The sequence below is a fragment of the Dipodomys ordii genome, unplaced genomic scaffold (genome assembly GCF_000151885.1).
Source record: "Dipodomys ordii isolate 6190 unplaced genomic scaffold, Dord_2.0 Scaffold9, whole genome shotgun sequence".
NCBI classification, from domain to species: Eukaryota; Metazoa; Chordata; class Mammalia; order Rodentia; family Heteromyidae; genus Dipodomys; species Dipodomys ordii.
This window is the reverse complement of record NW_012267225.1, coordinates 20,051,516-20,067,361: the sequence shown is the minus strand read 5'-3', so window position 1 is coordinate 20,067,361 and position 15,846 is coordinate 20,051,516. Positions and strand designations below refer to the sequence as shown.

Sequence of the window (15,846 nt, the reverse complement as noted above, 5' to 3'; positions counted from 1 at the left end):
TCCCATTTGGCCAACCTTTCTTTGATTTGTTGTGCTTCTGGGTCTCTATTAAGAAAATTTCAGCCTGTGTCAAGGCACCCTAGAGTTTCTCCTATTCCTTCCTGTAATATTTTCAGGGAGTCTGCTTTTATTTTGAGGTCTTTGATCCATTTGGAGTTGATTCTGTGCAGGGAGATATATATGGATTTAGCTTTAGTTTTCTACAAGTGATTAACCAATTTTGCCAGCACCATTTACTGAAAAGGCTGCCTTTTTTCCATTCTATCTCTTTAGTACCTTTGTCAAAGATTAGGTGGCTATAGGTCTGTGGGTTCATTTCTCGGTCTTCAGTCCTATTCCATTGGTCCTCAGTTCTGTTCTTCTGCCAGTCCCAAGCTGTTTTGAAACCTACAGTTTTGTAGTAGAGTTTTGAATTTGGAATTGATATTCCTCCAGAGCTGTTCTTTCTACTAAGGATTGTTTTTGCTATTTGGGGTCTTTTATTGTTCCATATGAATTTTTGGATTGCTTCTTTGGAATAGACATCTTTTTAAGGTAAGGAGTTTATATTAATTTCCAACTTAGGCCTGGCAGAATGGCTTCCCCAAAGAAGGGTGGTGAGAAGAAGAAGGGCCATTCTGCCACCATCAAGGTGTGACCCAAGAACACACCATCAACATTCACAAGCACATCCATGGAGTGGGCTTTAAGAAGCGTGCCACTCATTCACAGAAGTTTGTCATGAAGGAGATGGAGACTCTAAATGTGCACATCGATATCACGCTCAACAAAACTGTCTGGGCCAAAGGAATAAGAAATATCCTGTCCCAACCCGCAGGACATCAACGAGGGCAATTAACCTAAGCGAGAAGGAATGAAGGGACAAGAGACACGAAGAATGACAGCAAGACAAGGATTCTGATCAAGCTGCAAATTTTTATTTTTCACACAGGGGTATTTATATGCTTGGAATAAGGAAGCTTTTTCATTGGCCGTTAAGGAAGCGTTTTCATTGGCCGTAGCAGTGCAGGATGTTTGCTTGGGGCAGGGGGAAAGTTAGCAGTTGCAGGATGTTTACTTAGGGCAGGATGAGGGTAGGATTCTGTAAACTCAGCCTCAAGATGTTCCATTGAGATAGTCAAGCCTATTATGTTGAGCGACTCAACTTTTGGCTCCCAACAATATCCCCTATCAGATCCGCATGAAGCTATCTAGAAAACACAATGAGGATGAAGACTCACCAAACAAGCTCTATACTCTGGTAACCTATGTCCCTGTTACCATGTTCAAAAATCTACAGATAGTCAATGTGGATGAGAACTGGCAAGTTTCAAATAAAGCTATGAAATTGCTTTTTTTTAAAAAAAAAAAAGTGTATATATACACTTTTCTAGCTTGGCGAAGGGAAGGGAAAAAAACAAAATGCTTAAATAGGGATAAAGGTTGACCCATTGTAACAATGAGATGTACAAGACACTATGTTGAAAAATGAACTTTAAAATTTAGGCAGGGAGAGTGGGGCAGGGGGAGTGTAGTTGTGGAGGTGGGAGGAAAAGGGAAAAACAAAGGAGGAGGTAACAATGCTTGATAGGAAATATACTCATTACCTTGCTCATGTAACTGTAACCCCTCTGTACAGTATTTTTACAATAAAAAAGTATTTTAAAAATTAAATTTAAAAAGACTTTATATTAATTTTTCCAAATGAACACATTAAATTGCTCTCCTCACTGCTTTCCTTGGAGTAGGAGATGTCTTCAATCAATGAGCTTGCTTCCACTGATACTTTCATTCACACCCTTTCTACAAATCACAGTAGAGTAAGGAAAATATATAGTGAGACTCCATTTCACTTTAGGCCTTCCATGGAACCAGACCCCATATTTCTAGAATGTGTTTTAGTCAACTCAAAGTTACTGAAATGAATATGAATATGTTTGTGTAAATTATTTAGGCGCCTGGGCAAATCTGTATTTTTGGATGGGATATTGTAGCATCCTTAGCATTGGCCCTTGTAATGCTTTTGAATGGATGTTACTGAGCTCTTTCATGTGTCCCCCTCCAGAATCTTCCCCAGTACTCAGCTTCCTGGGGCAGTGGGCATTGCTTTCTCATTTCTCTCTTCAACCTTATATTTAGGACTTAACTCCTGAAGACCTGGCCTGATAGGTCCTTCACTGCCAATTTCCTCCTAGTTTTTGTTTTGTGGTTTGTAATATCTTCCTTCGGTAGAATTTTTTGCCTGAATTGAAAAAACAGGAAGGACCCGTGCTAGTAGCTCATGTCTATTGTTCTAGCTGCTCAGGAGGCTGAGCTCTAAGGATCAAAGTTTAAAGACATCCCAGGCAGAAAAGTTTGTAAAACTGTTACTTCCAATTAACCAGCAAAATGTCAGACTGGAAGCAAAGTTTAATGAGGAGACAGCCATCTATGAATGAAAAAGCTTAGGGTGAGCACAAGATCCTGAGTTCAAGTCCTAGTACTAACACAAAGCCCCAGCAAGTATCAATTTACCTGCTAATGTAACTCTTCCTAGGGATAAAGATAGGAAAGGGTGTTCTTTCCAGTGAGCATGGATGCTAAGACTCCAGCTCATAGAAGCTAGTCAAGGAAGACAGCTCTCTATCACTTCTATGGTGGAGAGATCTCTCAATAGAGGGAACTAAGCCTGAAGTCCTAACTCAGTTCTGCTTGGAGGTCCTGCATCAAGAAGTCTTTTTCGAGATTCTTATGATGGGATTCACTGTTTGGGTTTGATGTGAAATAGAAGCAATTTTGAATGAAATTTTTTTCCATCTAAAGAAATCTGATTTGTTTAAAATAAAGTATCTCTTAGGGGTGATGGAAGTGAAAAGACAAGAAATCTCCTGTCAGAACAGGTCATCATTAGCATCACTTATTTCAGCCTCAACTTGTATTTTTGTAAAGACACTATTTACTGAATCCATTTCACAGTTGAGCAAATTGAGCTAAAGTAGCTAGTTCCAGGAAGCATCCAAATGAAGCACCCTGGCCTCCAGTGAAATTCAAATGAAAAGTGTCAGTTAAATTCATTGCTAATCATGGTAGCTTAAAATGACCTTGTCATAAAAATGACCTAGGTAGTTGTGAGTATAAGACATCTGTGAAGTTTTAAAAAAGGTTGAAGATTTTTGGACTTAAATCTTGTGGAGCTTTGTTGTTTTCAATTTTCTTATCTTATGAAAAACTTTGGGTGTGACCAAAGCTTTTAGTTTGGGTTAAGCTTCACGATAGGAAATATAAGCTCTATAAGGGACTACCACATTTCGGAACTTTGAAATGACTTTCATAGTTCCTTTGTGAAAATAAATTGAAGTACAATGCATATTAATTATAACTTTCTGTAACTAGAGAATTTTCTAATACTGAGACCTGAGTGTAATCAGTTCAAATAGAGAATTAATGTTATTTCTCTACAAAGGAGAAAATTATTAAGCACATGATAAATGTTTGAACATCATTTGAACTAATAAATGGAGTAAAACAAGGTAGTCTAGAGTCATCAAACAGCAACAAAAATATTCTGTATTGGTGAAGAAATTGTTTAGAAAATTCCGGCATAATTCAGAAGAAATTGTAACAGAATTCCTTTTGTATAAAACCTACTTTTAATTTTGCATGAAAAATATGTACTTTTTGTATGAAAAATATATTCACAGAAGAATTACTCTTTTCTGTCTTGTTTTTAGATGCCCCTGACATTTCTCACATCACACCATCCAAAATCCCCACCCATGTAGCATTTTAGAATGGCTCATTCATCACCAGCTACATATACTAGGGGCTTTTCCACACCAGCATCTTTGTGCTCCAATTCTCTGGCCCACAGTCTGCTCCCACGATCTGGTAACCAAGTTATACCTTTTCAAGACAAAAAGTTCTAGCTCAACTACACCACCCCCAAACACATTCCATAGACACCAGCCCTACCTTATGGCCATGTCCTCTGTCTTTGGATTCCCGGGGTTGTGTGTGTGTGTGTGTGTGTGCCTGTCCATTCCTGAAGCTTGAACTCAGAGCCTGGGCACTATCTCTAAGCATTTTATTTTTGCTCAAGGCTAGTACTCTACCACTTGAGTCACAGTCCTACTTCTGACTTCTTTGGTACTTATTTGGAGTTAAGTCTCACAATGTTTCCTGCCTGGGCTGGCTTCAAACCATGATCCTGAGATCTCAGCCCACTGAGTAGCTAGGATTACAGGTGTGAGCCACTGGCACCTGGCTTTTGTATGTTTTGATAGTACTGAAAGTCAAACCTAGGGCCTGGCACATGCTAGAGAAGTTTTCTGCCATTGAACCACAGCTCCAGCCTAAAATTTCCAGTTACTAATCTTCTGTTCAAGTACTTATTTATGGTTGTACTTGGAAAAATTATATTAAGCAAAGTAAGACAGACCCAGAAAAATTGGTTTCCCTCATTTATGGTAACTAGAATGTGCCTATAAATCTAAAAGTAAACACACTGGATGGTGTGGGTCTCTAGGCAGTCACACAGTGAGACCAAAGGAGGATATTCTTAGGAGAGGATCACATAGGTGCAAGAGCTGTGTGCATTTGACCATATAAAACAATGTTTATCTAAATGAATTCCAGGATATGGAAATAGAAGGGATTTTCCCTTCTTTGTTGATATTGTTTTCTATTTCCTTTTGTTTGTTCATTTATCTCTCTTAGACAGGGTAAAGGAGAGCACAGAAATGATAAGACAAAAGATGAGCAAATACAACACTGGTACTCACTAGTCACTATGTTGAAAATGAACTATACAATTCAAAGGTGTGGATAGGAGGAGAAAACTAGGAGAGAGCAAAGGAAAAGGAGACATTGTTCAAAAAATGTACTCTTTATCTGACTTATGTAACCATAACTTCTCTGTATGTCACCTTTATAATAACAATAAATAAATTTTGAGAATTTGAGTTCATTATATTATCAGGCATTATTCTATACACTGGGAAGAGAGAGCAAGGAGTAAAGAAGTTAAGTTGCCTACTCTTTTGGAGATTGCCTTCTAATAGGGTGAGAGAAATAACTTACACAAATGAGAAGAGAGTCAATGATTTTGTCAGTCCTCTACAAAATGTAGATAAGTGGCCATTCTAGGCAGCTGCCTGAAGAAGGTCTCTCTTGAAGGTGTAGTTCAGTGTAAGGTCTGAATGATAAGAGAATCTACAGTAGGCAGATGTTAGGATGGAAAGTATTAGAAGCAGAAGAATCAGCTTCCGTCATCTTTAAAGACACTACAGACAGGAAGGAGTTTGGAGTGTTCAAGTTTGTAGCAGACATCCCCACCAATGGATTACACAATTCATAGGTATGGATGGGAGTGAGCAAAGGAAGAGGTGACATTGTTCAAAAACTGCACTCTTGGGCTGGGAAGGTGGCTCAGTGGTAGAGTGCTTGCCTTGCATGTATGAGGCCCTGGGTTCAATTCCTCAGCAAAAAAAAAGCCAGAAGTGGCTCAGTGGTAGAGTGCTAATCTTGAGCTGAAGAGCTGAGGACAGTGCCCTGGCCGAGTTCAGGCCCCACAATCCACAAAAAATAAATAAATACATAAAAATAAATGCACTCTTTATCTGACTTACATAATTGTAACCTTTCTGTATGTCACCTTCATAATAACAATAAATAATTTTTTTAAATTGAAAGTTTATTATATCATCAGGCATTATTCTATGTACTGGGAAGAGAGAGCAAGGAGTAAAGCAGATAAGGGGTTTGGGGCCAGTCTGGGATTTTAAGCAAGAGAAAATATAATCTGGTTAATAATTTTTAGAAGTGATGCCTATATTCTTTGAAGGAGGATTACAAGGAAACAAGTAAATGGAAAGCAACTATTTATGAAACTGATCTAGGTGAGAGAAGATGGTGACCTCGACTGATGTTTGGGAAGAAAATTGTTGGTCTGACTATACTTGAGTCAATCTACAACTTTTATTTTATCAAATACTGCACCCTCAGGTTCTTCCTAATAGATGGACTAAAATGCCATCTATTTGCTTTCTAGGTTAGAAACTATTTATTGAAGTTCTAATCTGTATTCAGTACCTTTTCCTACCTTTTCTTCACATAATCTATTAGACCCATTCAGGAAATAGCTCCCTATATTAAATCTCTCTTTGTTTTCAGTGGCTACTAGTAATTTCCACATACCTCTTGTTGTATAAGTCTTTCCTACCTTATAGTGACCCGTCCTGAAAGCTTTTTAGCATGCTTCTTTATACTTTTTAGAAAACAAGTTTCAAAATTTTAGTTCATCCAAGAAATCTCCATATACTCATAGTCTCTATTAAATACTATTCCCCTTTTGTTCATTGCAACTGTTTATAATTGGAGCAGCAGTATTTAATTTTTAAGCCTCTACCTTGCTTGTAAGCTACATCCCCCAAGGTTTCACATTTACACCTGTGAAAGAGCAGACTCAGAGCTCAGCAGTCATCACACAGCTAGCAGACAATGGGATTGTAAGTGGTGCTATGGTCACACTGGGAGGAACCAGTATGTTATCCTTTCATATTCATGTTGTATTAAAAATTCTGAAGTAATAAGATCCTAAGAAGCAAAGACAAAATGTGCATGTCTAGACATAAGTTAATCCCCATTATAATAATTAGCTACAACTGAGCCAAATATGAGCTCTCTTTCTGAGAAAAGATTGACAGTAGCAAATAAGACATAGTGCAGACACCACTTTTTAAAATCTAAAATACTGACCTGCGATTGTTTTTTCTCTCTGTGACTGTCTGTCTGTCTATCTGCTTATCATACTTACACAGACACACATGCAGTTTCATTTTGTTCAAATAAAAAAGTTTCCAAAAGTTAAAGGTCTTTTTACTGACTTCAGGAGATTTCATGTGTTTTGCATTTAGTATGATGTTTGATAAAGGTTTGCTGATTTTTCTTATTATATTGAGGTATACTACATCTATTCAGAGATTTTTATCAAAAAGGATGATGAATGTTTTTTAATTTAATTTTATTTTATTTGTGAACATACTGTACAGAGGAGTTACAATTACATGGGCAGGATAATGCGTACATTTCTTACCAAGCATTGCAGCCTCCTCCTTTGTTTACCCTTCAATCCCTTCCCAGCCTCCCCCCTCCCCCCCAATCCCAATCCTTCTCCTTCCCCCCTCTTTCCCCCCCCCACCGACGTTGTAAAGCTCGTTTTGGACATGACAACTTGTACTTCTCATTGTTGCAACAGGTCCACCTGTGTCCTTAAACAACTGGTTTTTCCCCATCTCCTCCACAAGTTATACTGACATCAAATATAGTGAAAGCAGGGGTTATACTGTGGGGGAGGGACCTACAAAGCAACAAAGAGATAATCTTATAAATGCATTAGAAGCACATGCATGAAAGAAAAAAACATTAAAATACACATCTAACGGTTCATTTTCCTGACATCACATTATCTGACCTTTTCCGCTTGACTCATACATATACTAGATATTACAAATAAGGGAAAACATGGGACCTATGTTTCTTTGGGCCTGGCTTACTTCACTTAATATAATTTTTTCCAAGTTTTTCCATTTCCTAACAAATGGGGCAATGTCATTCTTTCTGATGGAGGCATAGAATTCCATTGTGTATATATACCACATTTTCTTGATCCATTCATCTACTGAGGGGCATCTGGGTTGGTTCCATATCTTAGCTATGGTAAATAATGCTGCAATGAACATAGTTGTGCTGGTAGCTTTAGTGTGGTCTTGTTTGTAAGCATTTGGGTAAATGCCCAAAAGTGGTATTGCTGGGTCATAGGGGAGTTCTATGTGAAGTCTTTTGAGGAACCTTCATACTGCTTTCCAAAGTGGTTGAACAAGTTTACATTCCCACCAACAATGAAATAAGGTTCCTTTCTGTCCACATCCCCTCCAGCATCAGTTATTGTTAGAATTCTTGATTTTTGCCATTCTAACTGGGGTGAGGTGATATCTCAATGTTGTTTTGATTTGCATTTCTTTTATGGCTAGGGATGTTGAACATTTCTTCATGTGTTTATTGGCCATCCTTCTTTCATCTTCAGAGAAGTTTCTCTTTAAGTCTTTCGCCCACTTATTTATTGGGCAGTTGTTTCTTTGAGGATTTGTTGTTGGGGGGTTTAATTTTTTGAGTTCCAAGTATATTTTAGATATGAGACCCTTGTCCGTTGTATGGCTAGTAAAGATCTTCTCCCAATCCGTGGGCTTTCTATTGATCTTGCTAGCTATGTCATTTGCCCTGTAGAAGCTCTGCAACTTTATTCAATCCCATTTGTCCAACCTTTTTGTTGTGTTTCTGGGTCTCTATTCAGAAAATTTCGGCCTGAGCCAAGGAGCCCTAGGGTTTCTCCTATTCCAAAGGATGATGAATTTTATCTAAGGCTTTTTCAGCATCAATTGAGATTATCATGTGATTCTTATCTTTGATTCCATTTATGTGCTATATCACATGAATTGATTTACATATGCTGAACCAATCTTTCCTATCTGCAGTAAAACCAATTTTTTCATTGTGTACAATCATTTTGATGTATTGTTGAATTACATTTGCAAGTATTTATTCAGAATTTTTGTGTCTACATTCATCAAACTAATTGATATTCTCTCTCTCTGGTTTTCTGGTTTTGGAATAAGTGAGATACTGACTTCATATAATGACTTTTCTAACATTCCTTCCTTTTTTATTTCATGGAATAGAAATAGAACTTATAGTACATTGGTATTTTCCGTATTTTGAAGGTCTGGTAGAATTCAGTCATGAATCTATCTAGAACTCAGCTTTCCTTTTTTAAAAGGAGTTTATTATTATTATTGCAATATCATTGGTAGTCACAGATCTATTGAGTCACTTTTGGTAGGTCAGGTGCATCTAGAATTGTATTAATTTCTTGTACATATTCCAGTTTATTTGATTGTAAATTTGCAAAGTACAGTATTTCTTCTTGCCCTTCTTTCTGGATTACACTTTGATTTGTCATGGAATACAAATGGGTACATTTTCATCTCTAATTTTATTTATTTGGATTATTTCCATCCTCTTTTTAAGTCAGATTGGCTAAGGGTTTATCCTTATCTTTTCTAAGAATCAACTTTTTGTTTCCTTTATTCATTGACTAGTTCTTTTAGACTCCATTTCATTGATTTCTACCCTACTATTTATTATTTCTTTGAAATCTGATAGTTTGGAGTTTGGCTAAGTCTTGTATTACTAGGAGCCTGAGATATACCATTAGGCCATTTTGCTATGATCTCTTTGTATTTTTGTTTTGTTTTGCTTTTTATGTGGGAACTTATAGCTATAAACTTCCTTCTTTGTTCTGTCTTTGCTATGTCCCAATGGTTCTGATAAGTTGTGCTTTCATTTTAATTAGATTTTAATTAGATTTCAGGAAATTTTTAATTTTTTCTTTTATTTCTTTAGTGACACACTCATCATTCAACAATGTATTGTTTGGTCACTACATTTTTCATATTTTCTGTAGTATCTTTAGCTGTTCTAATTTTATACCAGTATAGTGTTATTGCATACAGGTAGTCATTTCAATTTTCTTGTTCTGCAAAGATTTACTTTATATTCTATATATTATCTATTTTAGAGACTGTACCATGGGTTGGTGAGAAGAATACATGTTGTACAGCTGTTCAATAAAATACTCTAGATGTTTGTCACGTCAGTTTGGCTTACAGTGTAATTTAATTCTGGTGTTTCTTTACTATTTTTTTTTAATCTGGATAATGCAGCTATTGGTGAGCATGTGGGTTCTGAATTCTCCTATTATATGACTGTGTTGAGAGTCTGTGTTTTTATTTTTATTTATTTTTGAGAGTCTGTGTTTTTAAAGTCCAATAGCACTTAGCAAATTTGGGTATATGATATTTGTTACATAGATATAAATAATTGTTATATCTTCATGATAGACTTTTCCCTTTATTAATATAAAGTGACATACTTTGTCTGTCTTCTGACTAGTTTGAAGTTTTCTTTATCAGATATGAATATAGCTATTCCTGCTTGTTTTTGCAGTCCATTCACTTGGGAGATCTTTCTCTAAGCCAGTATTTATTTTTATCTACTGATAAAAAATATCTTACTAGATGCACTTCTTGTAAAGCAACAGATGGTTGGATCTTACCATTTGACCCAACAAATAATTCTATGTCTTCAGATTAAATAATTGAGTCAATTGAAGGTTAAAATTGAAAGGCATGTGGTAATTTCTTCGACTTCTTTGCTTATCTTTTCATCTAGTGAAATTTATTTTCTTTCTTGTTTTCCTGTTTGTATTGGTCTTCTTCCTCTTCTTCTTTTTGCAAGACTTTTAAAAAATATCTTCAGCCATATTGAGTTACTTGGTCATAAATTGTTTTAGTTTTTCTTTCTTATGGGGAATTTTATTTGTTTTTAATTATGAATGCTAACTTCATTAGGTTCAGTACTCTCTATTGGTAGATACTAATTTTCAGCACTTAAAATTCAGCAATTCAATCTTTCTTGCTTTTAAGGATTTTGTTGAAAGAACTGCTGCTTTTCGGATGCATTTATCATGTAAGTCATATGACATTTCTCTTTTGCATCTTTTGGTTTTCTTTTTTCATTTTCTGAGCATAGTATTTTAATTATAAAATATTTAATTATAAAATTAGTCAGAAGACAGACAAAATATGTTGCTTTATAAAAATAAAGGGAAAAATCTATCATGAAGATATATCAATTGTTTACCTGTATTCTTACCTTGTCTGTTGAATATTCTACAAGCCTCCTCTGTCTAGATGGGCTACTCCTTCTCATTAACTTTTCAGATAGTACTTTATTATGATTCCTATGCCTTTATCTAACAGTTTTTATGTGTATGATTCATACATTTTGTCTTTTAAAAAGTTGTTAAGTTCTTCAAAATTCCTTACAAACTTCTTTAATATCTTTTGTCTTCTGCTTTTTTTAATGTCTCTCTTATGTTCAAGTTTTGAAATTTTTCCTTCTATGTCATTTACTCTGCTGGAGAGGCTTTCAACTACATTTTTTATCTCTAGGATCCAGGATTTTTTCCCCCTCAGGATTTCTGTATTTTACTTAGTCCCTTTTCCATGTATTGACTTCTTCATTATCTTTAGTTATTTATTTGTATCCTCTTTGAGTCCACTCAGCTGTTTATGTGCATTTGACTTTGATTTTACTTAGTTTACCTGTATTCTCTTCAATTTCATTGAGTTGTTTATATGTATCTTCTCTCCTCTCAGTGATCCTTATTGTCATCATTCCTTTGAGCTCAATATTTGATATATTATCCTCTTCACAATCATCCTGATCCTTTGTTTGAATTGAATTTTAGGGGTGTCATATTGCCTTCTTGTTTTTTTACTATGTCTGTTGCATGTTGAGATTTTCGAACTTGAAGTCAATTTGTGGTTTGGGATTATAGTTGTCTGATATCTTCTTGCTGAATTATTTCCTATGCTGTGGCAGAATTAGGAATTGACTAGGTTGATAAATCATTTCTTATCATTGGTCTGTGTGTATAACTTAAAAATAACAAATTCTCCAATTCAATTCCAAAGTAAATAGTTATATAAAATAAAATACAAATGGCCTGAACTCTGGGCCTGGGCACTGTCCTCAGCTCTTCAGCTCAAGGCTAGAGGTCTACCACTTGAGCCACAGCACCACTTCTGGCTTTTTCTGCTTATGTGGTGCTGAGGAATCGAACCCAGGGCCTCATGCATGCGAGGCAAGTGCTCTACCACTGAGCCACCTTCCTACCTAGCCTTGGCATCATTATTAATACAACCAATCATGTATATAAAGAAAGCTAACATTCTTACATGACATAATAAGGGATTAGGAAAATAAAATTTCTGTAGGAGTTAAAAATTAGATAGTGAGCTGGGCTTCAGTGGCTCATGCCTATAATGCTAGCTACTCAAGAGGCTGAGATCTGAGATCACAGTCCAAAGCCAACCAGGGTAGGAAAGACCGTGAGACTCTTATCTCCAATAAACCATCAGAAAACTGGAAGTGGTGCTGTGGCCCAAGTGGTAGGTCACTCGCCTTGAGCTGAAGAGCTAAGGGACAGCACCTGGGCACAGGGTTCAAGCCCCATGACCAACAAAAAAAAAATTAGCTAGTAAAAAATAAGAAGAGTGAGAGAAGCTGTAAAGAAGAAAGATGGGGAGAGAGGGAGAATATGTGAGATTGCAGGTACACAAAACACTAGTGTGAAGGATATAGATAAATTGTGGACAAGGGAGTAATCGTTAGGGATTGAAGAAAGATAGAAAAGTTAATATGAAAAGGTAAATGTTTGAAAGTGGGAGATAGGATAAGTAAAAGAAAAATAAAGAAAAATGACAATGTGTAACAGAGATAAAAGAATTTTAAAAGTTTTTTTAAGTCATTTTATCTTCCTTGAGGAGAAGAATGTATGTCTGCTGGAGTTCATCAACAAAACTATGTTCTTCTTCAATATCCATACTCTCCGATATCGGGGATGCTCAGCTGATAGAGTAAGGTAAGGAAGATCCTGTGTATCAGCAGCAGCTCTCTGGAGTTGAATTATTCTCCCTTATTCAAGAATATCAGGTAGCCATTTGTGCTTTGGTGGTTAGTAACAGGATCTCAGAGACATGGTAGATAAGTACTCTGTCATTTTCATAGCCCACACTTTGCACCTTGCCCAGCTCTGGACATCCACTGGTTACTCTGGTTTCTTCCTGGTAAGCTTTTCTTCTCTTCACCTGAGCTTTCAGTTTAATGTTTCTTTTGGAGGGTGCAGAGTAAAGAGCTCCTATCACTAGATTATGTGTGCTGGCTGCTGACTTTCTGAGCTTCTTTTGGGTTGGAACAAGAACATGGACCCCAAATGCAACTCTTTAGCCACTGATACTCTTCTTTTGGGCTTGAGCAAAGATGCAGCCTTCAAAATCTGTACTTGAAGTCCATCTGACTTTGGTTTGGGAAAAGGTTGAATTTGTCTGAAGCACAAAATGCTATGCTCTAGTTACAGGCATGTAAGCTTTTATCTCTTTTATGTTGTTTGTAGCCATGTCAGCTACACTCCAACTCACAAGCCTAAGGAAAGATGAGTGGATTCTTATCCTAGCTGTTTCTCTGAAGGTTTTTGGTGGGCTTAAGAAAGTCTTGTTTTCCTCCTACTTTCACTGTATTTGATGTCAGTATAATTTGTGGAGGGGAAGCAGAACAACAAATCGTTTAAATAGGGATACAGGTGGACCCATTGCAATAATGAGATGTACAAGTTGTTATGTCGAAAACGAACTTACCAACTTTGGTGTGGGGAGTGGGGGAAGGATTGGGGGCTGGGGAGAGGATGGGAAGGGATGGGAAGGGGAAACAAAGGAGGAGGCTACAATGCTTGATAAGAAATGTACTCATTATCTTGCCCATGTAATTGTAACCCCTCTGTACAGTATTTTCACAATACAAAAAAAGGCCTGTTTTTATGTTAAGCTGGGCAGCACTGTGTCCACAGTTGTCTGCAGGATTGATTTGACCTCAAACAGGTACACAGCAGCCATTCTATTTCTGTTTCTGTACAATGTCCTAGGTAGTTGTGCAGAAGTTTGTGGATGTCCAAAGACAAAAGAAGAGAGGAAAAAGAGAAAAAGAAAGGGAAAACAGATCCAAACCAACAAAGAGAAAAAAAGAAACTTGTAAAAGTTAGGGGTGGGGAGAACAGATCATGTCCCATTACTGTTGAGTGGATTTCAACTTAAGTTTACCTTTTTTTTCTTATAAAAACTGAAAGTTTGATGATGTTGAGTTTCTATAACCACTTTCTTTTTGTTTTTGTCTTTCTTGCCAGTCCTGGGGCTTGAACTCAGGGCACTGCCCCTGAGCTTCATTTGCTCAAGCCTAGCACTCTACCACCTGAGCCACAGCGCCACTTCTGGCCTTTTCTGTTTATGTGGTACTGAGGAATCAAACCCAGGGTTTATGCATGAGAGGCAAGCATTCTACCACTCAGCCACATTCCGAGCCCCTATAGCCACTTTCTAACTAGACTTTTGCTGGTACCTGTTCCTAGCTTCCTTGCTTGCCTCACTTTTCTTGACCATATAAGTGCAGTTTTATTTCAGTTTTCTGGAGATATGCGGAAACTAGTGCCTCTGTGCAGGCCACCATTTTGAGAATCCCCCACACATTTTACTTTAACAACTTTTATTGATATATAATTGATACATACAACCGTATATCACTAAGAATATAGTTTACACCCATGAAGTCACTACCATATCAAAGTAATATATATTTCCATCATTTTAAAAAGAAGAGTATTTTAAAGCTTGATTCCAACTTGTAAAGTGGTTTTTCTAAGACTAAGAGTCACTCAACAAGCATGCTATAAAAACATTTTGAAAAGAGTTCTTCCACTTTTTTTAATGGGCACTATTATTTTGTGATCCATGGTAAACATTCTAAAAACAGAAATAAAATGGCCAAAGCAAACTAGCTAGGCAACTGATGTCAGCTTAAACAATCTACCAATAGAAAGAGTGTAAGTAACCAACACACTAGGAAAGTGCATTCTATAGCCAGTACCTCTCGCAAAATACACTCTCAAGATGTATATCTAGTCTAATGCCAATTAAAGTACAAGATATAATTATGAAGGGAAGGAATCCTCTACAAATACTTCATGGAAGCTATTGAAAATCTTCTCAGGAACACAATGAGGTACACACAGTTCTCTTTAGAATAAGATACAAACAGAGCTTCTGAGAAGTTATATCATTTTCTCCAAGCCCTAGAGACCTTAAGTTTCAGAACAGGGACTTGAACTCAAGATTAGGTTTCATAACCTATGTCCTCTCAAGCCTATGTCACATAAAACCATGAGGACAGTTTGTCCCAAGACCAGGACTTACTACAGAGGAAAAGAAACAAAACAGGAAGAGTAAACTTCTATGTGTCATAGGTGTTCATCAGATAGATTCTTGAGTCATCCTTTCAAACTGTGCATGTCCTACATGGTCACTCATGTATGGAGACAGTCTGGGCCTCTTTTTGAACAAAAGTTTGCACAGGACTGCATCTGAAGTCTTGCCAATATTCTAGAGCTCTCCATGGAATTAGGTCATATTTGCAAGAGCAAGTGATAAAGCAATGTTAAAACTGATAACATCTAAAATGTCCTTTACCTTTGCAGAATGGGAAAGTTTGTTGAGTATTTTCCCATCTTTTTCTGGGTAAGCTAACAATATTCCTTCAACAACTCTTTTGGTCTGTAGCAGTGGCCTGGTTTTTCCAGGCAGTGTAATTTCTATTTGAATTACAGGCAAAGTTGACCATTTTTCTAAGTGCTGACAGCAGGCTATAGCACATTTCAACATATAGTCATGGTGATGCAAAAGTTAGAGTAAATGAGTGTAATAGAAACCCTTCTGAACCAGATCGCCAGCTTGTCAAGAAGGAGAAGGCAGCACAATTCTCCCGAGGAGAGGGCACAGTCAGGCATTGATCAGCTGTATCTCTGGAGTCTGGGAGATGATAGTGGAACTCTTCCCCCAAGTTAATGTGACAAACTTAAGACCAGAATTCCTTTCCTAGCCTAGTTGGCCATTGTCAAGTAATACACTCTGAATCTAGCCAAAGGAGACTGGGAGTATTCCACAGAAGCCCAGTAGGTATTGTTGTGATTGCCTGTGGTTACTTGACTTAGGAAGTCCTGGGAGAATTTAAGTGTGATTAGAGTTCAATGCCTGAGGCTTCACTGTCATGCTTGAACTGTAACTCATCTGCCTGGCTCACAAGCCATGAAGGTTGGACTGTACTAGGTTTCCCCTGAATGACTCTCTTCATTACTCTCAAGAAGATTCTCACAGATAATGAGAG

The 15,846-nt window shown here is 37.0% G+C and overlaps 1 pseudogene; it reads left to right on the top strand.

Moving 5' to 3' along the window:
* Positions 1-574: 574 nt before the first annotated feature.
* On the top strand, positions 575-15,527 carry LOC105980404 (annotated as a pseudogene).
* The last annotated feature ends 319 nt before the right edge of the window (positions 15,528-15,846 follow it).